General features: G+C 38.7%; 1 pseudogene; it reads right to left on the bottom strand.

Moving 5' to 3' along the window:
* Window positions 1-7,295: 7,295 nt before the first annotated feature.
* LOC105882312 (large ribosomal subunit protein eL13-like) lies at window positions 7,296-25,273 on the bottom strand (annotated as a pseudogene).
* Window positions 25,274-25,316: the final 43 nt, after the last annotated feature.

Genomic DNA, 25,316 nt, shown 5'->3' with positions numbered 1-25,316 from the left:
CACCCAGTACATCACAGCCAGCTATCAAGAAAAAATTACAAGGCATACTAAAAGGCAAAAAACACAGTTTGCACAGTTTGAAGAGACAGAGCAAATGTCAGAACTAGAATCAGATATGGCAGGGATGTTGGAATTATGAAACTGAGAATTTAAAATAACTATGACTAATATGTTAAAGGCTCTAATGGATAAAGTTGAGAGCTTGCAAGAACAGATGAGCAATGTAAGCAGAGAGATGGAAATTCTAAGAAAGAATTTTAAAATGCTGGAAATTAAAAACACTGTAATAGAAATGAAGAATGCCTTTGATGGACTCATTAGTAGACTGGACATAGCTGAAGAAAGAATACCTGGGCTTGAGGATATTTTAATAGAAACTTCCAAAATGGAAATGAAAAGAGAAAAAAGACTGGAAAAAAATGAGAACAGAATATCCAAGAACTCTAGGACAACCACAAAAGGTATAACATATATGTAATGGGAATACCATAAGGAGAAGAAAGAGAGAAAGGAACAGAAGAAATATTTGAAGAAAAAATAACTGAGAATTTCCCAACATAAATGTCATACACCAAACCACCGATCCAGGAAGCTCAGAGAACACTAAGCAGGATAAATGCCCCAGAAAACTACATCTAGGCATATTATATTCAAACTTTAGAAAATCAAAGACAAATAAAAAATCTTAAAAGAAGCCAGAGGGAAAAAAATACCTTACCTATAGAGAAGCAAAGATAAGAGTTACATCCAACTCCTCAGAAACTATGAAAGCAAGAACAGAGTAGAGTGAAATATATAAAGTGTTAAATGAAAAAAAGTCACCAACCTAGAATTCTGTCTCCTGTGAAATTATCCTCCAAAAGTGAAAAAAATAAATAAAGACTTCCTTAAATGAACAAAAATTTAGGGAATTTGTTGTCATAGACCTGCCTTGCAAGAAACATTAAAGTAAGTGCTACAGAGAGAAGGAAAATGATATAGGTCAGAAACTCAGATCTACATAAAGAAAGGAAGAGGGTCAGAGAAGGAATAAGTGAAGGTAACAGAAAAACTTTAGTTTTTATTATTCTTAATTGATGTGACAGATAACAGATTGTTCAAAATAACAACAACAACAATGTATTCAATTATGTATGGTTATATATATTGTTTATGTATAAGTGAAATTAGTGATAGCAGTGATACAAGGGACAGAAGAAAAGAATTAGGATTATTTTGTTATTATAAGGTATTTGCACTACCTGTAAAATGGTATAGTGTTAATTGAAAGTAGACTTAGATTAGTTGTAAATGCATATTGAGAACTCTAGAGCAACCATTAAATAAAGGAAGTAAAATTGTTATGCTAACAAAGAAGAGAAAATGGAATCATGTAAAATGCTCAATTAAAACCACAAAAGGCAGAAAAAGTGTGGAAGACAAAAATAGAAACAAAGAACAGGGAAAACAAATAAAAAACAGTAACGAACATGGTTAATATTGATCCAACTATATAAAAAGTCTATTTAGACATCAATGATCTAAACATTAGGTGGATCAAAAAACAAGACCCAATGTAGGTTGAAAGTAAAGGCATGAAGAAAGATATATCATGCTAACACTCATCAAAAGAAAGCAGGAATAGTTATATTAGTTTCCAACATAGTAGACTTCAGAGCAAGGAAAGCTGAAGGGGTTCCCCAACCTGTGGCCTCGAAGACACATGTGGCCTCTGGATTCTTGAGTGTGGCCTTCTGACTGAATCCAAATTTTACAGGACAAATCCTTTTAATGGAGCATCAATATATAATATGTGAGGCAGAAACTAATAGAACTACAAGGAGAAATAGATAAATCCACTATTATAGTTGGAAACTTCAACATCCCTTTATCAGAAACAGACAGATCCAGCAGGCAGGAAATCCGTAAGGACACAGTTGAAGTCAATATTGCCATCAATCAACTGGATATAATTGACATCTAGAGACTACTTCATCCAACAGCGGAATACACATTCTTCTCAAGCTCCCAGGGAACATTCACCAAGATAGACCATATTCTGGACCATAAAACACACCTTAACAAAGTTAAAAGGATAGAAACCATACAATGTCTGCTCTCAGACCACAATGCGATTAACTAGAAATCAATAACAGAAAGATAGCTGGAAAATCCCCAAATACTTGAAGATTAAACAACACACTTTGAAATCATACATGAGTCAAGGAAAAAAATCTCAGGAGAATTTTTTTTTAAATTTGAACTAAATGAAAATGAAAATACAGCATATTGAAATTTGTCTGATACAGTGACAGCAGGGCTTAGAGCAGTGGTCCTCAAAGTTTTTAAACAGGGGGCCAGTTCACTGTCCCTCAGACCGTTGGAGGGCCGTTGGAGAGTGTAGTACACATTCCACACATGCGCACTGTCGGCCTGGGACGAGTCAGCTGCTAAGCAGGACAGACAGCAGAAAAACACCTGGCGGGCCTCATGTGGCCCACGGGCCATAGTTTGAGGACGCCTGGCTTAGAGGGAAATTTATAGCATTGAATGCATATATTAGAAAAAAAGAAAGATCTAAAATCAGTAATCTAAGCTTCCACCTTAGGAAACTAGAAAAATAAGAGCAAATTAAACCCAAAGTAAGCAGAAGAAAAGAAATAATAAAAATCAGAGCAGAAATCAGTGAAATAGAAAACAGGAAATCAATAAAGAAAATCAATAAAACCAAAAGCTGATTAAAGAAACATGAGATCAATAATTTGATAAGCCTCTAGCCAGGCTAACTAAGAAAAAAAGAAAAAGAGAAGACACAAATTACTAATAACAGAAATGAAAGAGGGGATGCCTCTATAGATCCCACAGACATTAAATGGGTAATAAAGGAATATCATGAAAATCTCTATGCTCACAAATTTGGTAACCTAGATGAAATGGACCAATTCATTGAAAAATACAATCTACCAAAACTCACATAACAAATAGACAATCTGTGAATAGGCCTATATCTATTAAAGATATTAAATCAATAATAACCTTCTAAAAACAAAAAGCACCAAGCCCAAATGGGTTCACTGGTGAATTCTAACAAACATTTAAGGAAGAAATTATACCAATTCTCTACAATCTCTTCCAGAAGACAGAAGCAGAGGGAATATTTCCTAACTTATTCTATGAGGTCATCATCACCCTAATATCAAAACCAAAGAACATTACATAAAAAACTACAAACCAATATCTCTCATGAACATAGATGTAAAAATCCTCAACAAAATATTGGAAAATCAAATCCAACAATGTATAAAAATAATTATGTAGCACAACCAAGTAGGATTTATCCCATGTATGCAAGACCAGTTCAACCTTTGAAAGTCAATGAAGGTAGACCATTACATCAACAGGCTAAAGAAGAAAAGTCACATGATCATATCAATAGATGCAGACAAAGCTTTTGACAAAATCAACACCCATTCATAATAGAAAGAAAAAAACTCTCAGCAAACTAGGAATAGAGAAGAACTTCCTCAACTGAACATCTACAAAACTGGAAGGCCAAGGCGGGAGGATCGCTTGAGGTCAGGAGTTCGAGATCAGTCTGAGCAAGAGCGAGACCCTGTCTCTACTAAAAATAGAAAAATAATTAGCCGGTCAACTAAAAAAATAAAAAAATAGAAACAAAACATTGGCTGGGCGTGGTGGCTCACGCCTGTAGTCCCAGCTACTCGGGAGGCTGAGGCAAGAGGATCACTTGAGTCCAGGAGTTTGAGGTTGCAGTGAGCTAGGCTGACGCCACAGCACTCACTCTAGCCCAGGCAACAAAGCAAGACTCTATCTCAAAAAAGAACATCTACGAAAACCTTACAGCTAACATTGTACTGAATGGTGAGAAACTTGAAGCTTTGTCATTAAGATTAGAAACAAGGTAAGAATATTCCCTCTCACCACTGCATTTCATCATTGTGCTAGAAGTCCTAGCTAACATAACAAGACAAGAAAAACAAAAATATAGATTGTGAAGTAAGAAAAATAAAACTATCATTATTTGCAAATTACATGATCATTTATGTATAAAATCCAAAATAATTGACAAACTGACAAAAAACTCTCCTGGAACTAATAAGTGATTATAGCAAGATTGTAGGATGCAAGGTTAATATACAAAGTCAATTATTTCCCTAAATACCAGCAATGAACAAGAGAATCTGAAATTTAAAAACACAATGTCATTTACATTAGCACCTTAGAAAAAGAAATACTTAAGTATAAATCTAATAAAATATGTACAAGGTTTATATGAGGGAAAGTATAAAACTCTGATAAAAGAATAACTAGATAAATGGAGTGAGATTCCATGTTTGTGGATAGGAAGACTCAACATTGTTTAGATGTCAGTTCTTCCCAATTCAATCTATAAATTCAACACAATCTTAATCAAATTCCCAGTGAGTTATCTTGTAGATATCAGCAAACTGATTCTGAAGTTTCTATGGAGAGGCAAAAGACTCAGAATAGCCACCACAAACCTGAAGAAGAAAAATGAAGTAAGAGGAATGACACTATCTGACATCAAGACTTACTAAAAAGCTACAGTAATCAAGACAATGTGGCATTGTCGTAAGAATAAACAAATAGATCAATGGAACAAAATAGCTCAGAAATAGACCCATACAAATATAGTCAACTCATTTTTGACAAAGGAGCAAAGGCAATACAATGAGGCAAAGATAGTCTTTTCAACAAATGGTGCTGGAACAACTGAACATGCATATGCAAAAGAATGAATCTAGACGAAGAGCTTACATCTGTCACAGAAAGTAACTTAAAGTGGATCATAGACCTAAATGTAAAATGCAAAACTATAAAACTCCTAGAAGATAACACAGGGGAAAATCTAGATGACCTGAGTATGGTGATGACTTTTTAGATATGACACCAAAGAAACGATCCATGAAAGAAATAATTGATAAGCTTTACTTTATTAAAATTAAAAAATCCTACTCTGCAAAAGACAATGCTAAAAGAATGAGAAGACAAGCCACAGGGAGAAAATATTTACAGAAGACATATCTTACAAAGCAGCAGTCCTCAACCTTTTCGGCACCAGGGACCAGTTTCATGGAAGACAATTTTTCCATGGCCAGTGGGGGGGCGGTGTGGAGCTCTGTGGCCTGGTCCCTAAGTAAACTATGGGCATTGAATGATAATGATGTGTCTCTGTAGGTTATTGATTTTAACAAATGATGTGGAATTTTGATAGCAGGGGTAGGGAGCCCGTGCATATGTAGAGACAGAGGGTATATGGGAAATTTCTGCATCTTCTGCTCAATTTTCCTGTGAGCCAAAACTGCTCTAAGAAATAAAGTCTAATTAAAACAAACAACAAATCCTACCCTGAAGAAAATACGAATGTCCTAATTTATGTATATACTCTGCCCTTCAAGAGGTAGAGCTCAACACACACAAATACACACTCAACCTTTTGAGTGTGGGCTGCACTTAGTGACTTCCTTCCAAAGAGAAGAGTATGAAAAGTGCGGGGGATCATGGGTGAAGTAACTTTACAGTAGAGAAAGCTGACAAACACTATCTCAGGTGATCAAGGTGATAGCATGTACCCCTGATATGATGTGGTAAGAATGATACTTTACCTCTGTAGTCTTCTTCACAAAAACACATAACCTCTGACTAATCATAAGAAAAACACAAAACAAATTCTAATAGAGAGACATTGTACAAAATACCTGAGCAGTACTTCTCAAAACTGGCAAAGTCATCCAAAACAAGAAAAATCTGAGAAACTGTCACAGCCAAGAGGAGCCTAAGGAGACGTGGCTAAATGTGATGTGGTAGTCTGGATGGGATCTTAGAACAGAAAAGGACATTGGGTAAAAACTAAGGAAATCTGAATGAAGTATGGCCTTTAGTTAAGAATAATAATAATAATATATTAATATTGGCTCATTAGTTGTGACAAACGTTACCATACCAATGTAAAATGCTTAAAATAGGGAAAACTGGGTATGGGATATATGGGAACTCTCTCTACTATCTTTGCAACTTTTATGTAACTCTGAAGCTATTCTACAATAAAAATTGTATTTAAATTTTAAAAGTTCTAAGGGAAGAACATATAATTAAAACATAGATAAAAAATAACAAACTTTCTAGAGAAAATTGGTATGGTTGAGTGAGAGCAAGCAATGTCAACAGCATTTATGCTTACATACCAGGAGGGTACTGTGCCATGGAGCGGGACTAGCATCAAATCAAGGAAAGGCTGGTTAGGATGCCATGGCACCAAAGTGACTGCAGGAAATCTTGAGACATAGCATTAACTATCATTGGCTTACTTGAGAGAGTTATTCCTTTTCAGTTCTTTTAGTTTCTAGTTAATCAATTTAAGGAGCAAGTACCAGTGGATGCTAACCCCTCCTGCCATTTTAACACCTCTTTAATACTTACTAATTTCTCTTTTAATAAAAAGAGAAATTTTATTTCTCTACTTTTATAAAAGTAATTTTATTTCTCTACTTTAATAAAAAGTAGATCTTAGGTCTAGATTCTTACAGGTAGCCATCTGTACTTAAAATTTAATAACATGGTTTTTTCTCACAGTATTCTTATGAGAATTCTTATGCCTACCTTTTATTTATAACAATATATTGCTTTTCCATTTAAAATAGTGATAGAGTTAATTTAAAAATACACATATGTACATAAAAATATGAGTTTATATAAAGAAGAATATTAAGTAAATCATTGTTCAGCCTGTCATTAGTCACTCATGTCAATAAAATGGTATGTTACAAAAGTCCCCCACATTTAAGTAACCTTGATCGTGACCCTCAACCTCCTCCCCAGGGGTAACTCCTAACTCATGAGAATCCAGTCCTTGCTTTTCACATGTGTTTGTTTTTGTTTTACACCTGGGTATATATCCTAGATTTGAGTATAGTAGGAATGGAATGGAATCACATCATTTAGAATCATTCTCTCTCTCTCTCTCTCGTTTTGCTGAACATTATGATTTTGAGATTTCATCCATGTCTCAGTGTGTAGCTGTATATTTTCGTTGCTATAGGAATATGCCACAATGTATATTTGCATTTTAATATAGATGGACCTGGGTTTTTGGTTTGGGGCTATTATAAATTATGCTGCTATGGAGATTCTTAAACATTCATATAGATGTACACTGTAGGCACATGTTTCTCCAGGGTATATACATAGGGTAGAAATGCTAGGCCATAGGCTATGCTCACCTTCTTCGTTGTCTTTTCCTTTTTTTATTACAAGTCCCCAACAGGGCTTTATTATTATTTTTTTCCAACATCCTGTTCCGTGGCTTCCTTGGCTCTTTTTGTCCATATGCCAAAGACCTGGGCATTGGCGCAGGCCATGCGAACAGTCGCAAATGCCTTTAAGTTCTTCTCCTCCTCAGCGGTGACTCTGGCTTTCTCCTAGACATTCTGTATGGGCATGACTGGTCCTTTCAGCTGAATGGCCAATTTGAGCTCTTTAGCAGAACTGTCTCCCTTCTTGGGTGCCGAGGGCTTCCTCCGTAAGAGGATGAGCTTGGAGCGGTACTTCAGCTGCTGCACATTGGCGGGCAACAACTCAGTGGGCTTGTTCTTGGATGCACAAATACCAACGGTCCAGGCCACCTTTTTGTGCATGCCAGCCATCCTTATCTCTTCCAAGCTAAAGCCCCTGCCTGCTTATATTTTGCTGTGACACCTGTGGGTCACCTTACTATAGGCCGGATGGGTTCACATGCAGGGCATGGGGCATTATGGGGTCCTTTTCGAGCCGGGCCTTGCAACTAAGGATCTTCCAGTGGCTGTTTGAACCACGGAAGTGGGGCTTCAGCCGAGCAGAAAGCATCATCTTCAACTTTTTTAGATAATGCCAAACTGTTTACCAAAGTGGTTGTACTAATTTATACTCCCACCAGCGGTGTCTGAGAATTCCTACGCTTACATTATTATCAAAACCTGATACTGCCAGTCTTTTCCCTACTTTGTAATAATGGAGCTGGACTCTGCAAACCCAATTTTCTCCGGCAGCTGACCCCATGTTATATTCTGCCCATAAGGGGGAGCTGCAGGACTATTTCTGCTTCCTGTTTGCTTGTTTTTTCCCACCGCTAGGACTGGCTTGACTGGCTAAGGCGTGATGCTGGGCACCAAAGAGGCCTTCTCTGGGCGGTGGGCTGCTCTCACAGTCCTGTCGGGTTTCTCCTCATTGTGGCAGTGGGTGGTGGGTTCCTGTAGCAGCCGCACTGTTAGCTCTGGTGGAGGGTAAACAGGTGGCTAGGAGGTGGCTAAGGGCAGAGAGCCGGAACCAAGTTGCGGCTAGGAACTGTTCCCTGGTGGGAACATACATGGTAAAAAGTTCCTAGTAGCCTTTAACTGACCTACAGCTCATTACCATCTGATTAGCATAACATAGGTGGAGCCTCGTGAAGCATTCTGGGGAAGACGCATGCGCAGGAAGGGAAACTGGTATATAACCTACCCTGCTATGTAACCTATCATGTGATGTGTCATATAACACCAACCTGTCAATCACCCCCAAAGACAAACCACAACCAATCCTGCCAGGAGAAAGGTGGGACAAACTAGTGAGCTTATCAAAGGCAGCATGTGCTCAGCCTTCAGTGTCTTTCTGCGCTCATGGACACTAATCCAGTCCACTTTCTTTGGAACATATTTTTACTTTGTATAGCTACATTGTATACTTTCATTCTTTCTTTTATGTGATAAACTGAATAAAATTGCTCTGTGCTTGTGATCACTCAGTCATCGGCTCCACAAGGTACCAGTACTCATTCTTGACACTGGGAACCAAGGGACCAGGGAACATCCACACAGATGAACCTAAGAGTACCACTTTCTCAGTCATCTGAATCTTGGCCTTGCCAGGTGGGGGCTTCTCCTCCTTTTCCAAGTTCCTTCTTTGTTCACTTTTCCCTCAGCCCTAGAGCCCACTCTCTGCAGTAGCTACCTTTGAGTTCTCTAACTACATTTCTGTAGTTAACCACCCTGTGCCAAGTTAGCAATTCTTTATATTCAGTTTTCCCTATTAAAATCACTGGTGTAGTTCTTGTTTACTGACTGGAGCCCAATTCTGACTTTGACCTATCGCCTCTTTCTCTATATCCCTCATTTCTAAATCTCCCTCAGATCCATGACTTCGAAATTTATATCTCGACCCCTGTCTAACATTCCAAGTTAGCATGATCAAATGTGAGCAGGCTCTGATTTTCTTCTACTACCTCCTTCTTCTGCATTTCTCATTTCTGTCAGATACACAGCACCATGCTCCTGGTTTGCAAGGACGAACCTAAGTCATCTTTGAATACTGAAAGCAAGGAAGAGGGAGGTATCAGTTAATGGCATCCTATCTTTTCATCCTATTTTCACTACAACAATCATGTAATTGTCCCTTCCTTTCCCTTCCTATTGTGACTACCTTAAGTCAGGTACTCATTACAGGTCACCAGGTATTCTCCAGAAACACTACTATATACTGGGGAAGTGCAGCTCTAATCATGTCTTCTCCACAGAAACCTAAAGAGGCTCCCCATTTCCTAGTGAAGAACATCCAAACTCCCTCGCCTGACATTCAAGGCCCTCCATGAAATGGAATCAATCTACTTTTACTAAATCACTCTGTTTTGTGCTCTTCACTCCAGCCAAACCGAACGACTTGCTGTTTCCTATGCATCTCTCAAATTTCTCCACCTTTGTGCTTTTGCCTGAAAAAGCCCTTTGGAGCTTCCCCATGAAGTGTTACCCCATGAACCCTCTCATCTAGAAAGAAATATCTCTCTTCCTTTACTTAACTCTGAGTCTAAACACTTTACCTACACCTGTTCTAGCATCTATTGTCACATCCCAGTATTCAGTGGGGCAGAATCAGTTATACCTGGCTAGTCAGCCGGGAGGAGAGACCTGCAACTGGTCCCTCCCTAGCTTGGGACAGCTTGCTTCGGGGAGCTGGAAAGAGTTTGGCTGGACAAATCAAGGGGCTCAGGGTCTAAGAGTAAATTACCATTGAGTCACAGACAGAAACGGGATAAGGGGCCCAGGATGATGAAGCTAGCATCTTCAATCAGTCATAGTAATCTCAGGAAGGTGAAGTTTGAAAGTGCAGATATGTAGCATCAGAGAGCATCAAGGAGAACAACATAGTGCCTATAGTTAATAGTACTTTATTGTGCACTTCAAAATTTGTTAAGGGACACAAGGAAACTTAGGAAGGTGTAGGACATGTCTATTACCTTAATTGTGGTGATGTTATCATTGTTGTTTGTATATGTCCCCAAACTCATCAAATTGTACATATTAAATAGGTATAGTTCTCTGTATATCAATTATACCCCAATAAAGCTATTAAAAAGAAGAACAAGAATGAACAAGGAGCCATGTAGTCATTGCAGTTCTGGGGAAGTTCATGCAAGGACCCCAGCCCAAAGAAAAGATATTATACTGTGAAAGTTACTAGAACCAAAAATGAGGGGCAGAGGCCAAGGTAGAATCCAATGATAATATCTGGAGGCCCCAGCAGGAGACTGAGATGTTAAGCAGGTTTCTAGTGACAAAGTAAGAATCCCGGATATAAGAATTAAGGAACCACATCAGAATCAAATGATAAGGAAAGGTAGCTGGATGTTTATATCTGACCTTCCAGGGGCTGGAATCTGTTAAGCACTTCCTTCCTCAGATTAGATTCCTGCTGGGATCTGGGTCAGTGTTGATTTTATAGGTATGGGCCAGACCTGACACATTCCTTTCTCTCTGATAATTATTCCTGCTGTGTATATGTCATCTCCTCCACTGGTCTGCAAGTTCCTGAGGCTAAGGCTTTCTCTGGTTCACCTTTCATTGTAATGCATCAATTCAGTGCACAGCACAGAGTGAAAATGGTTGGCAAATATTTGTTGAGTGAAGTGAGGAACAAGCCTGGATTTCTGGAGTGAAAAAAAAAAAGGAATGTGGATATGGTCTGAGGAATAAAGAAGGAGCTGTGGATTCAAAGAACATAGTTCTGGCCCCAAAAACCTGCACAGGCAATGATACAGGATGAGAAACCAGGACCAGGGAAAAGTGAGAAGGATGTCAGGCTGGAGCAGTATAAGCTGGGTTAAGCCAATGCAAACTCTACTGTGGCCAGGTTGAGAGAGAAAGGGAATTGTAGGGGGTCCCCTGGATAGCTACACATATGAAGAAGATTATATATGTAGAGATCATATACACACACACACACACACACACACATACTATAGAGAGGGAGGTCAGAGAATAGCTGAAAATAGAAATTTACTAAATATGTAAATTACGAGATAATTATATGCACAACAGTGATTATTTACCTTACAGAAGGATTTGTTACAGGGATGCTATTAAAAACAAACAACTACAAAAGAAAAACACACAAGGTCCACTAACATATGAAATTTGATTCCCATTACAGAATCAAATTTCCCTAGGCATTGCCCTAACGAAGACTCTCTGTGGCAGCTCTGCCCCTGTGGCAAGTTTCTGATTGGCCCCCCAGGCTATCTGCAACATCTTTTGGAATCTAGGTGGCGGGAGCCATGCCCCCACAGCTCTTGTATTCTGCAAGCCTGCAGACTTAACACCATGTGGACGCAGCCAAGGCTCACTGCTTGTGCACTCGGAGCGGTGACCTGAGCTGCACCTGGAAGTGCTTGAGCCATGGCTGGGGTGGCCAGGGGGTGCTGCACTAGCATGAGGGGAGCAGAATGGTGAGGCAGCCCTGGGCAGTAAGCCTGTGGAGGGCACCTTGGGCCTGTTCCTTGAAATCATCTTACCCTCCTAGAGCTCTGGGCCTGTGATAGGAGGGCAGCCTAAAAGATCTCCGAAATGTCTTTGGGGTCCTTCTCCCATGTCTTGGTGAATAGCACCTGGCTTCCTTCCAGACATACAGTCATTAATCTCTTTAGCAAGCAGTTGCTTGGCCACACCCTTGGTATTTGCTCCTGAACACACTTTTTCACTCTTTTTTTTTTTTTTTTTTTTTTTTGAGACAGACAGAGTTTTGCTCTGTTGCTTGGGCTAGAGTGCCGTGGTGTCAGCCTAGCTCACAGCAACCTCAAACTCCTGGGCTCAAGCAATCCCCCTGCCTCAGCCTCCCCAGTAGCTGGGACTGCAGGCATGTACCACCATGCCCGGCTAATATTTTCTATGTATTTTTGTTATGCAGCCAATTTCTTTCCATTTTTAGTAGAGACGGGGTCTTACTCTTGCTCAGGCTAGTCTTGAACTCATGACCTTGAGTGATCCTCCTGCCTTGGCCTCCTAGAGTGCTAGGATTACAGGCGTGAGCCACCATGCCTGGTCACTTTTTTACTCTTTACATGGCCAGGCTGTGAATTTTCTAAATCTTTCTGCACTGCTTCCCTTTTAGTTATAAATTCTGTCTTCAAGTCATTTGCTCTTGCTTCTCAGTGTATGCCATTAAAACTAGCCACACAGCAGCCTGAATGCTTTGCTACTTAGACATCCTAGTTCATGACTCTTAAGTTCTGCATTCTATAAAGTCCTAGGACATGGACATGCTTCAGCCAAGGTACTTGCACAGGATCATGACCACTTAAGTATTATCCCTAAGAAGTTCCAGACTTTCCCTACAGTTCTTGTCTTCTTTTGAGTCCTCACCAGAATCACCCTTAATGCTCCATTCATAGCAATACAGGCTTTTTCTAGCCTGCACTTCCAAATTCTTCCAGCCTCTATTCATTACCCAGTTCCAAATCTGCTTCCACATTTTCAGGTATTTGTTATAGCAACAACCCAACTCCTAGTACTGATTTTCTGTCTTATTCCATTTTTGTTGTTATAACAGAATACCACAGGCTGGATAATTTATAAACAACAGAAGTTTATTTGGCTCACTGTTCTGGATGCTGGGAAGTCTAAGAGCATGATGGTGCTGGTATCTGGCAAGGGTCATCTCATGGTAGAAGGCACCACATGGCAAGGAAGCATATGTATGAGACATAGAGAAAAAGGAGGCTGAACTCCTGTGATAACTTACTCACTCCCACAATAATGGCATTCATCCATTCATGAGTGCAGAGCCCTCATGACCTAATCACCTCTTAATACTTAATACTTCTAGGCCAAGCGCAGTGGCTCACACCTATAATCCTAGCACTCTGGGAGGCCGAGGCGGGCAGATCACTCAAGGTCAGGAGTTCAAAATCAGCCTGAGCAAGAGCAAGACCCCATCTCTACTAAAAAAATAGAAAGAAATTAATTGGCCAACTAAAAATAGAAAAAATTAGCCGGGCATGGTAGCACATGCCTGTAGTCCAAATTACTCAGGAGGCTGAGGCAGGAGGATTGCTTGAGCCCAGGAGTTTGAGGTTGCTGTCAGCTAGGCTGATGCCATGGCACTCTAGCCCGGGCAACAGAGTAAGACTCTGTCTCAAAACATAAATAAATAAATAAATAAATAAATAAATAAATAAATACTTAATACTTATTAATACTAAGAGGTCTCACCTCTTAATACTATTATAATGGCAATGAAATTTTCGTCATGAGTTTTATTTTTATTTATTTATTTATTTTTTTTTTTTCTTAAAACAGTCTCAAAACTTTGATCGTCATGAGTTTTAGAAGGGGCATTCAAACCACAGCACTCATCTTCAATGAACTAATCATTTTATTCAGAAAGCCAAGACACAAAAAATATATAAAACATAACAAAACAAAATAAAACCATATAGAATTATGTATGATTATATAACATGGAAATTGGCAAAATACTCAGTCAAAACTTTATATTGATACTTCTTGTTTTAGTTCATGGAATATAGAATAAAGAGATCTTTAGCTGTGTTTCTAAGCTGCATAGACTGTTTGATTTACTTTTAATGCCATTTTAAGTTATGTCTGTTTAAAAATCTAACACTCAATTTTAATACTAGAGGCAGTTCTGAGATCAATATCATTTATAGCAGCGGTCCTTAACCTTGGCTACCCATCAGAATCCTAGGAGTTTAAAAAAAAAATCAGTGCCCAATGCCAGAGCAACAAGAATCACCTGGGGTGTTTGTTAAGCATAGATTCCCAAGCACCTGCTCTGGAGAGTCAAATTTAGTAGATCCTAGAGCAAGGCCCTGGACTCTGAATGACTGAGTGTGTTAAGTGATTCTTATGATTAAGCCAGTCTAGGAAACACTGACTTAGACTAGTGCTTCTCAAACTTTAATGTGCACACAAATAGGTATTCACTTGTTAATCAAATGGACTTATACATTGAAATGAAGATTCTGAAAGTTTGGTGGGGGGTGGTGAGATTCTTCCTTTCTACCAAGCTCTCAGATGATGCCAAAGCTGTTGATCCACCTTTTGAGTAGCAAGGATTTAGAACAACTCTGTTCAACAGAATGTTCTTTGAGACTGAATGTTCTGCACTGTCCAGTATGGCAGCCACTAGCCACATGTAGCTAGCTATACAGCACTTGAAATGAAGCAAGTAAGACTGACAGACTAAATTTTTAATTTTATTTCATTTCGATTAATTTAAATTCAAATAGCCACCTGTGGCTAGTGGCTTCCATATTGGAAGCCAGATTTGGAACATCCTTCAGGATAACCTGCTGAAGAAAGTACTCTAGAATCATTTCAGGTTAGTAAGTTATGCTGGCTTCTCAAACCTTTGATTTAGAAATTAGCATTATCATTATAGTAAAGACAGTGGTTATACATTATTCCTGGAAGCCTCAATAGAGTCATGTTGTTTTTATAATATGCTTTCTAGGAAATTTTTATTTATCTCAACTTCTGCAATTTGGCTTCTAAAGTTTGTTTCTCATTTACAAAGTTTTCCAAAGTCATTGATATTTAAGAAAGGGAAATAGGATAACTCACTTATTGAAATATTTATTATTGAAAAAAATATCCTAAAATAATCCTGAATGTTCAATTCAGAAATTGTAAAACAAATTTGGGACTGTTGGCAACTCTATTTAACAAGGATTTAAAATACTTAAGGTTGTTCACAGCAAAAAACATTTGCACTCATTTCCTTAGAGAGACCGCCAGAAAGTTGGCCCATCCTGCACTGTCAAAACATTTTATGAAAATTTAGAGCTTGCCTGTTATTTGTGGAAACTATGCTAGCAAATGGGTAGACGACAAGGACCTGATTGTTCATGACACTAAACCTTTAATGTGTTGTGCTGTGCTTTGGAAGTTTGCAGACTTAGGCTTGGTATATTTTTCTTTCCCTCTCCTAGCCAACACTATATAATAAAAAAGGTTTGCACACTGTGAGTTTACACAAAGCATCCCACAAAGCGACAGATTTCCATCTTCTTTTCTCAGGCACTGGGTCGATGGTCCCTACCACTGGAGGGGAGAAGAGAAGCCAATAAGGGTACTGTGCTATTCAAGGCCTGCTGGACCCAGGTCTTTAGACCATGTGGTTGACTGATTCTTTCTAGATGCCTAGAAGCAAGGTTTGGAATGGCAACTTGCTGGGAATGTGTGAAGGAGAGTTTGTTAAAAATTTCCAAAAAGCAGAAGTTAAACAACTTCTTTAAGAAAAGGAGGAAAATGTTCCCTGAGTGAATTTCATGTTAGCTTGTCTAATTTCACTGTGTTCTATATTCAAAGTCTACAGTATTTTGCATGAAGGACTATTTTTATTCATTTACATAAACACGTATGAGTCCATTTGCTTAACAAATGAATATCTATTTGTGCCTGTAAGCAGCACATGAACATCATTGATCACTTTTATCATTAAAATCGCTTATTTATTTGTTTGCTGACTATGTATCTATCACAGAACCTAGTGTGTGGTAGGCTCAGGAAATACTTCCTGCCTGAATGAGGAATGAATGTGTACAGCATATCATGCAGATGAGTTACAATGCTAGATGCTGGCTTTGGCCCACTGGTCTGGAACAGCTCTGAGAGGGGCTTATGTCTGGTGAGGTTGTTTTCCATTCACTTTAGAGTCCAGTGAACTCTGAATCAATCACAATCCCCCAAAGGGGATTAGAGCCTACTTTAACCCAGGTCAGCCAATTCCTTATTCTTTCTCTATTGCTCTCATGAGAGACCCCAAGTGCTCACAAACCCTTTACATTGGAAATAGAGGTACAGTACTGCTATAAAGCCCATATAGAATTTCTGAATTTCAGTGATGTCTTTCTGAATTCCAGTCTGTGAATGACAAAGTGCCCAAAACATTGACTTTTATTCTTTTCATCTACTTACTCATTAAATCAACATTGCTGTTGTTGTTCTCCATTAAAAAATCTTTCTTAAATCTTGATGAGAGACTTTATATTTGAAACTGTCATTTCAAAGAAATAATGTGGAATATTTTTAAATGGTAAGCCTTTGGTTTTGAGTTTCTCTGATGCGTGTTTGTCACTGAAATGGTGTGGATTCCATATTTATACCTTTTCAATTCCTCATTTAAAAAAATATGTTTGCTTCTCTACTTGCCTGTTTTGCACATGGCCTTAATTTATTTTGGAGCTTTTTCTTACATTATTTTTGCCTAAATCCTTATGTAATGTCAGTCTTAAATATCACTACTTGGCAGCCCTTGATGAACAGCTGGGCTTCTCAAACTTTAAATTGCATCAGAATCCCCTGGGGGACTTGTTAAAATACAGATTGCTGGACCCTACCTTAGGGTTTCTTATCCAGTGGGTTTGGGGTGAGGCCAAAGAATTTGCATTTCTGACAAGTTCCCAGGTGAGGCAGATGTGGTTTGGGGACCCCACCTTGAGAACCGCTGACCTAACAGATTGAGGCATTAAATATTAACAGCTGCTGACATCATAAAATGAGAGACAATCAGGCATTATGTATCTTCTGATAGAAAAACATCTAGGAAGTATTCTTGCCAAAAAAAAAAAAAAAAAAAAGAAAATCTTGAATCTTACCAAGCCTCTAAATTACAAATTTATAGGAAACACAGGGGCTAGAGTAACATATGGGGATGCAATTAACAAAGTTCAGAACATGGGAAACCAGGATTTTTCAAATAAATTGCAAGAAGAAAAGAGAGATGGAGGAGGACCCTATAGATTAAAAGAGACATCAAAGGCATATCAATCAATTGCAATTATGGACCTTATTTTTTTCTAAAGCTGTAAAAATGTGTATTTATGGGATAATTGGAACTTTGAATAGTGAATGGATATTTGATGATATTAAGAAATTATCTTAAATTATTTAGGTGATTTACAGTTATGTTATGTGCTGGACAGGTAAGAGCCCTACCACAAGATGTCCACATCCTAATCCCCAGAACATGTGAATATGTTCCCTTGCATAGCAAAAGGCACTTTCCAGGTATGATTAAGTTAAGAGTCTTGTATAGGGAGACTGTCCTTGATTATCCAGGTGTGCCCAATGTAATCGTAGGGTCCTTATGAGGGAAAGAGGTGGGTAGGAAAGTTGGAGAGAGGGAGATATGACAATGGAAACAGAGGTCAGAGAGAAAAAGAAAGAGGGCTTTTAAGATACTATACTGCTAGCTTTGAATATAGAGGAAGGGGCCACAAGCCAAAGAATGCAGGTGGTCTCTAGAAGTTGTAAAGACAAGGAAGTGGATTCTCCCCTAGAGCCCCCAAGAAATGCAGCCCTGTTGACCCATTCTGGACTTCTGACCTCCAAAACTTTAAGATAAACTTTTGTTGTTTTAAGCCACTAAGTTTATGGTAACTTGTGACAGCAGCAATAGAAAGCTAATATAATTATGTTATAAAAGAGTTATCTTTTAGAGACACATAACGAAGTATTTACAAAATACACAATATGATATCTAGGATTTGTTTCAAAATAACATGGGAATAGGGAAAATGGAGAGAGGTATGCATAGGCAGGATTGGTCATAATTATTGGGGCTGAGTGATGGGTGCATAGGAGTTTATTTACTATTATACTTTTGTGTATTTTAAAAATTAAAGACATACACATACACAGAGAGAAAAAAATAGTTAAGTCTAAGTGTTATAACCTAAAAGACTTCCAAAGACCTAGGTTGGGGCTCACTTAGGAGTGGTTAACACAGCTAGAGTGAAAGTATTATTAGGACTGAAGTGAAAGGGACCATTCTTCAAGCTGGCACTGGGACAGGAAAAGACCTAAAGGGCATAACCCAGGAAAGATAGGAGCTGTAAGGGAAACAAATGATGTGAGGCCCTAGGAAAGTGGAAGTGTTAAATCAGCAAAGACATCAATATGCACCAAAAACAGAAAGACATAGGACTGAACCAGTCTAGGAGCAAAAACTATGCTATGCTTTATAGGGAAAAAAGTGCTCTTTGTCATCTGTTAGGCTCTCGGTCACCTTGGTGTTCAAGAGTAGACAGGTGTCTAGATACCAGCTTAGGCGAAGAATTTATGAAGACCCCAATGGCAATCACAGCAACAACAACAAAAAAATGGGACTTGATTAAATTAAAAAAGCTTCTACACAGCCAAGGAAATAATCAACAGAGCAAATAGACAACCACAGAATGGGAGAAAATATTCACAAGCTATACATCTGATAAAGGGCTAAAAACCAGAATCTACAAAGAACTCAATCAAATCAGCAAGAAAAAAAATCAAACAATCCCATTAAAAAGCGGGCAAAAGACAAGAACAGAAGCCTCTCAAAAGAAGATAGACAAATGGCCAATAAACATATAAAAATGCTCAATGTGACTAATCATCAAGGAAATACAAATCGAAACTATAATGAGATATCACCTTACCCTAGTTACAATGGCTTTTATTAAAAAGTCCAAAAACAATAGATGCTGGCAAGGATGCAGAGAGAAAGGAACACTTACACACTGTTGGTGGGACTTCAAATTAGTACAACCTCTATGGAAAACAGTATGGAGATTCCTCAAAGAACTCAAAGTTGATCCATCAATCCCATTAGTGGGTATTTATCCAAAGAAAAAGAAGTAATTTTATTCAAAAGGACACCTGTACTTGAATGTTTATTACAGCACAATTCACAATTGCAAAAATGTGGAATCAACCCAGTGCCCATCAATTCATGAATGGATTAACAAAATGTGGTATATGTATGCCAGGGAATACTCCTCAGCCACGAAGAAGGATGACTTAATGCCTTTTGCAACAACTTGAATGGAACTGGAGACTATTATCCTACGTGAAGTATCTAAAGAATGGAAAAAAAAACATCACATTTACACACTATTAAATTAGGACTAACTGACGAGCACACATATGCATAGAGGAAAGTAAAACTCAATGGAAATCAAGCAGGAGGGAAGGAGGAGGAGGGTATGGGCAAAAACCTACCTAACAGGTACAGTGAACAATATCCAGTTGATGGGCACACTTTTAACCCTGACTCAAGCATTACAAAAGTGATCCATGTAACCAAAAACATTTGTACCCTGCAATATTTTGAAATAAAAAAAAGAGTAGGCAGATGACCACTTCTATCTACCATTTTGCTTCCTTTTGCCCTCTTTCCTAGTTCTCCTGAACCCACACTCCGCTAATCACACCCTTCCTTTAGTCTGAGGTTGCCTCCTATTTCCATTGTTGCTGTTAGTTTGACTTTTTGCCTTTCCAATCAATTTCTCTTGGTTGTTTGCTTTATTTTTTGCAAGACAAAAAACCAACAAAACAAAAACCCTCAAATTGGTAGAGTACGTGGAATGCAAAGGGCCTTTATATGTGTTTGCCTTCCCAACCACCATGCAGGTTTACAAATCTGTATTTAGACACAGGACTCTAAGAGGAAGAAGTGTCAATAGTTTACCTACACAGTACCTTACACAGGTGTGAAGTGAAACCTTCTCTTCCTATGAATAAAGTAAAGCTTTCATTATTAAGATAACCAAGGTTTCATATAATTGGAGGACTTAATTAAAGAAAAATCATTGTAAGAAGGAGAAAATAATTGAAAGACAAATTACAATAACTTTAATCAAAAAGAAAAGCTTATAGGAAGGAGGGGGTATAGTGAAGATGTCTGTAACACTTGCTAAGAATGAGGGTGATGCTTTACCAACAGGGAGGCGTCTTAGCAACATAACATAGAGTGAAGAAGCCAGACACAAAAGGGGACATACTGTGTAAGTCTACTGATAAGATATCCAAGAATAGGCAAAACTAATCTATAGAAATCTGTGATAGAAATCAGAATGATGGTTACTTGAAGTGGGGGGAGTCCTGACTGGGAGGCATCATAAGGGGATTTTCTGGGGCATCGAAAATCTTTATACCTTGATATCAGTGTGAGTACATGGGTGTGTACATATGTAAAAATTAATTGAGCTGTACATTTATAATCTGTGCATTTTACTGTGTGTAGGATAAACCTCAATTGAAGGGAAAACAAACAAAAGCATGAGACATTTGAAGTGGCCTTGCAGAATTGTTGATCCACTTGGCCCACTGTCTTCTCTGGTCCTTGTCACTCTCCCTGTAACCATTAAACCCTAACTGCTCTGACTGCTCCCAGCCTCTGTCCACTCCAGCTGGCACTCTCCAGGGCTGCTGCTGGAGAACCGGTGGCCTCCTGTCAGCTCTTGTCCCATCTCAGGCTGCTCTCGCAGAGGTCACATTTCCATTAAGAAAGGTGAGCAGAGCCCTTGGAGCTGCAGCAGCAGCTAGAGGAGTTACAGGATCTGCAACTCTTTCTACAGCTTTTCTGCTTAATAACCTTCAATGGCTCCCCATTGTCCACAGAATGAAATTCAGACACCTTAGCACAGAATTCCAAGACCTGACTAAATTGACCCCTTCTTATTTTGTTTGGTACAAGGAACCTTTCACTGGTCAAAGACCCTGCAGTGACTTTTCATGACTTTGTGCACATGCTGTTCCCAATGAGCTTCTGTGTCTATTTGGCAAACTGCATTCTTCCTCTCTCAACTCAAATGTCACTTCTTTTACCCTCTTAAGAAATAGGCACATGAGGAACTAGTAATTGTGGTATGGAGTGTTTATTATCAATCAGATGGCATTTAGGTGTTTTTCATACATTATCTTCTTTAACTTTCACTCTAAGACACTTTCTCCAGGTTAATTTTATCCACTCTAGCTCACAATATCCCAGTGACTTACATATGACAGGCTGTGAAACCCTTGGGTGCTATAGACACAGTGTCTTGGGTCTAGAAGTTCTCAAAGACCTTACAGAAATATTTGAGGCCTTCATCCCCACAGTTGGTTGGCTTGAAATATGAAAAGAAAACTGTTTCAATAATAGTCCCAGCAGGAACAGAAGGTAGTCGTAGTGATTTTGAAGAGAATTTGCTGAATTATTTACAGAGGTGTGGGTAGCTTTAAGGGAACTAACAAGGGATGCTGAAGGAGCTAGGTACTGGGAGATGCTTCGCCAGATGTACCTGCTTCTTCCCCACCCCAATCATACTCACTCACCTTCCTGAAGACCCAGTGAGAACCGAAGCTGTGGAGGAGCCCCTGCCAGGAACTGTCATTGTAGAGCCACTGCCACTGCTACTGCCAGAATGCAGGTCCTAGAAGGAAGGGGTAATGAGTCCAGGTGACTCTTTGGAGAATAACCAGTACAGAAGTATAAAATCAAAATTAATAAGTGTTTTAACTAAATGCCCAAAGGGCCAGTTGTCAGCTGGTCAACTGCAATTCCATTTATCTAGTTATACAATATTATATATGACATGGGTACATTTAAAAGTGTTTGATGTGATGAAGGGTGTGATAATAGATCCCAGTTCTTCCGAAGATCTTAAAACATATATCTGTCTGTCTATCTCTCCTCTTTGGACTGATTGTAAACTTCTTGAATATTCAAATCGTCTTAGTCACCTTGGCATCCTCACTTCTAGCAGAGCAGCACACAACAAGCATTCACTAAATCACTGAATGAAAGGCCAAGTGTAGTGTGGTAGAGTGCTCATTGAGGTTATGCCAGTTTTCACAGCATATAAAATACATGACTTGGCCAAAGTCAGCTTAGATGTCATACACTTTGTTGGCAAAAGACTAATGTGTTGTTTTTTTTTTTTTTTTTTTTTTTGTAAATTGTGGGGATCTGTTAAGCAAAGACCATGTGGTTTTTCTGACACATTTAAATAGTACTTTCTCATCTGTGAAGTAAGTGTAGCAGGTTTTATTACCCTCATTTTAAAAATGAAAAAAATTCTAGAGAAATATAGGTACTTGATGATAGACTTGAGATTCCAGACCAGAGCTCAAGTCTACTGTCACAGCCACATCCTTTCACTACAACACACTGGCTGCCTTCCCGTTAGACTAGCTTCTCTGTTCTCCTATCACACACTTCCCTTTTGGATATTTTTCCAGGGAAGTTACTATTTTGAAGTTAGGAAAAGAAGCTTATTGTAACAAAAAAATAATAATATGAAAATCAACTTACAGATATGTGCTCTTGGTTTAATGGGGAAAAAAGGGCAATTTGTTAGAAACAAGGTTTTAAAGATGTTTGTAAACTCAGTAACTATTTTAATCAGTTATTTAATACCCATTCTATGGATTTTTTCACTGAGGTGAAAATATGAATAGTGAGTTTACTATAGTTACACCTTGGATCTCTAGTTTCTGCCAGACTAAGTTAGGCTTCTGTGTTTTATGGAGAAAGAAGTGCATGAAGTGAAAAAACTAAGAGTCTTCCCTAATCATTCTAAGATGTTAACTTCATGTACACACATAATATTGTTTCAATATAAGGGTGTGTATTGATGAAAATCTAGATTAAACTTGCTTATCTAGGAAAGATTATCTTTTCATTCTGTTTGTCTAATATTAAACTCTGAAGAAAGGTACAAAAGGAAGTAATCAAACACACTGGAGATACAGGAGTATTGTGCATTGGACTTGGACTGGGTGGGGTGATGTATCTCCTTTAAGGTTGTCATAGGTTTTGGGCGAGGTAAGAACTGTAGGAGCAAATCCACAGGAGCAAATTTGAGGCTTGAAAAATAAATTATGAAAACCTGGATTTCACCAGCCTTAGCTCTTACTCTTTCAGTTTAACAGTCTCCCATTTTCACATTTTATAGGCAAAATTAACTGAACATCATAATAGTAGGTATCCATTCACTCATTCAACAAATATTTACTCAATTCCTGCTATGTGCAAGATACTTCCATATAATGTAACAAACAAACAAAAAACAACCCAATGATGTTCCAACCTATGTCAACATGATTAAAAAAGCAGTCAAATGTATTTTGGCAAATGGGGAAAAGCAGTAAATAAAATAATTATTATTGAAAGTTTATAAACATAGTGTATGATAAAAGCATGATTGATGACAAGGGTGGAAGGAATAGTTAGAAAGTATTTGAATGTATGTTCAGAAGCTAACTTTGCTACTTATTTGCTCTGTGATATCCATTTTCCTCATCTGTAAAATGGGAATAAGAACTCCAAAGTATTAGAGAGTACACCTACCTCATAGGCAAGTTGTGAGAGAACACTGTGAATATTGGAAATTAGTCTCTAACCAGACTAGCATGATTCTCAGCACATAGTAGGTGCTCAATAAATGGTAGTCATTTTATCAGTATCAACAACATATTTAATATAACAAAGAATCACACTTCTATAAATCTACTGATGAACATAGTAGTTGAGAAGATGTTCTAATATAGATAGTGTAAATTACATTCTTAGAGTAAGGGCTTCAGTAATTTGTTAAAAACAGAAATATGGGAAGTTGCATCAGTGAGGCATCAGTGAGACACGCAATTTAGCAATCAGATTAGGATTCCTATAATTTTATAAAGAGCCTATAGATGTAAAACAGGTATAAATGATAAGTCAAATCTTTCATATTTAGAATGTAGAGATGAATTTCAAATATTTCCATTGCATCAGGATTAGAAAGACAGTGACCACTAATTAAGAATTTAAGTCCCCCACCCCTGCTGTTGCCCATATTAAGGGTGTGCTTAGATTAAACCTCTAATTTCTTTCCATTAAAGATCTCTAACTTTTAAAAACATTTTTGAACCTTCATCTTAGACCATTTCAACATCCTCTATGTGATATATATTATATACAATTGATATGACCAAGTCTGTCTTTAATATTTACATATCATTGGCCTAGTCTATTTTTGCCTTAAAGTTTACTTGAATTTTGCATTAACATTTATTTTTTCATTTTTGAAGGATTCAAGAACAACCAGAGCAATTTGGTTTTGTGCCATTCACCAGTGTTTAGATACAATAAAAACACTTTAATTTGGCTTTTGTTTGATGCTGCAAAAATTGTTAATGAAAATAATTTTATTCTACATTATTCTGTAGAAAATGGACATATTCCACAGATTTGTTTTGTTTGGTTGTTTTTGATTTTAGTTTCAGGCTCTGATTTCCAAATGATGATTTAAAAAGTACCCTATACACTAAGTTGACACGATCATGGGTGCAAAAGCTACACCAAGCTTTGGAAAAGAGTTGTAGAGAGAGAAGGCCTACCAATGGTTTACTTTTAGCTAGCATAGCACATTGTATTATTTTTCAAACAAAAGTTTGAAATTAGTTTATACCTAACCTTACGAGGAACGGATGCTCTTCTCTGGCTTTCTGCTTGCTCCATTTTGTGTTGAGAATCGCGGGCTGTTTTAAGGCAATTTTTACACCCCCTTCCTCTTGGTGCGACCTCCACCTGCACTATGGGCTCCTCCCGGGAACAAGGGGGGAGCTGGCAGATGGGACCTCAAAATGCACTGGCGGGGATGCTCCTGAGTTAGTGAGCAAATGATTTCCCCTGCAGGTTAATAATCTAGTTCCCGTTAGCTCAACTGGTTTTTGGGAAACAGCTAAATCCAGAAAGCGGAGTTGAGAGGAAGGAGAATGCGTGGCAAAAACTCATGGAAAAAAAAAAAAAAAGCAAGGAATATGCTGCAACCCGCGAAGGAGTGGCTTTGCTCAAGCTGCTGTAACCAGCTGCTTTTTCCCTGCTCCTCGAACTTGCTTGAGTTCCTAGGGAAGCGCCTGCTTTTTGGGTGCGTGGCCAGGGTGGGTGGTGGCTAGGAGTTGAAGGCGATGGCGAAAGCGAGCAAGTCCCGGAATGGATCTTGACGCGGACCCGGGGGTCCCACTTAGGAGCTCTCCACGGCCTTGGGTGCATGGACTACAACAGGCTTGTTTTTGGCGTGGGATTGGGGGGATGAGGGAAAACTGCCAAGGACTTTCCCGGGCTCGCAGTATCTCACCGTCGGCCACTGCGGGCGCTCGCGCTCGTGCAGGAAAGCTGCCAAGCCCCCGGCTCGGGCCCCGCACGCGGCGGCGGTCATAGGGCGTGCACGCGGCAACCGCAGGGCACGCGGGCCGGGGGGG

This window comes from Microcebus murinus, chromosome X (assembly GCF_040939455.1).
Source record: "Microcebus murinus isolate Inina chromosome X, M.murinus_Inina_mat1.0, whole genome shotgun sequence".
Taxonomy (NCBI): domain Eukaryota; kingdom Metazoa; phylum Chordata; class Mammalia; order Primates; family Cheirogaleidae; genus Microcebus; species Microcebus murinus.
This window is presented reverse-complemented; position numbering and strand designations above follow the sequence as displayed.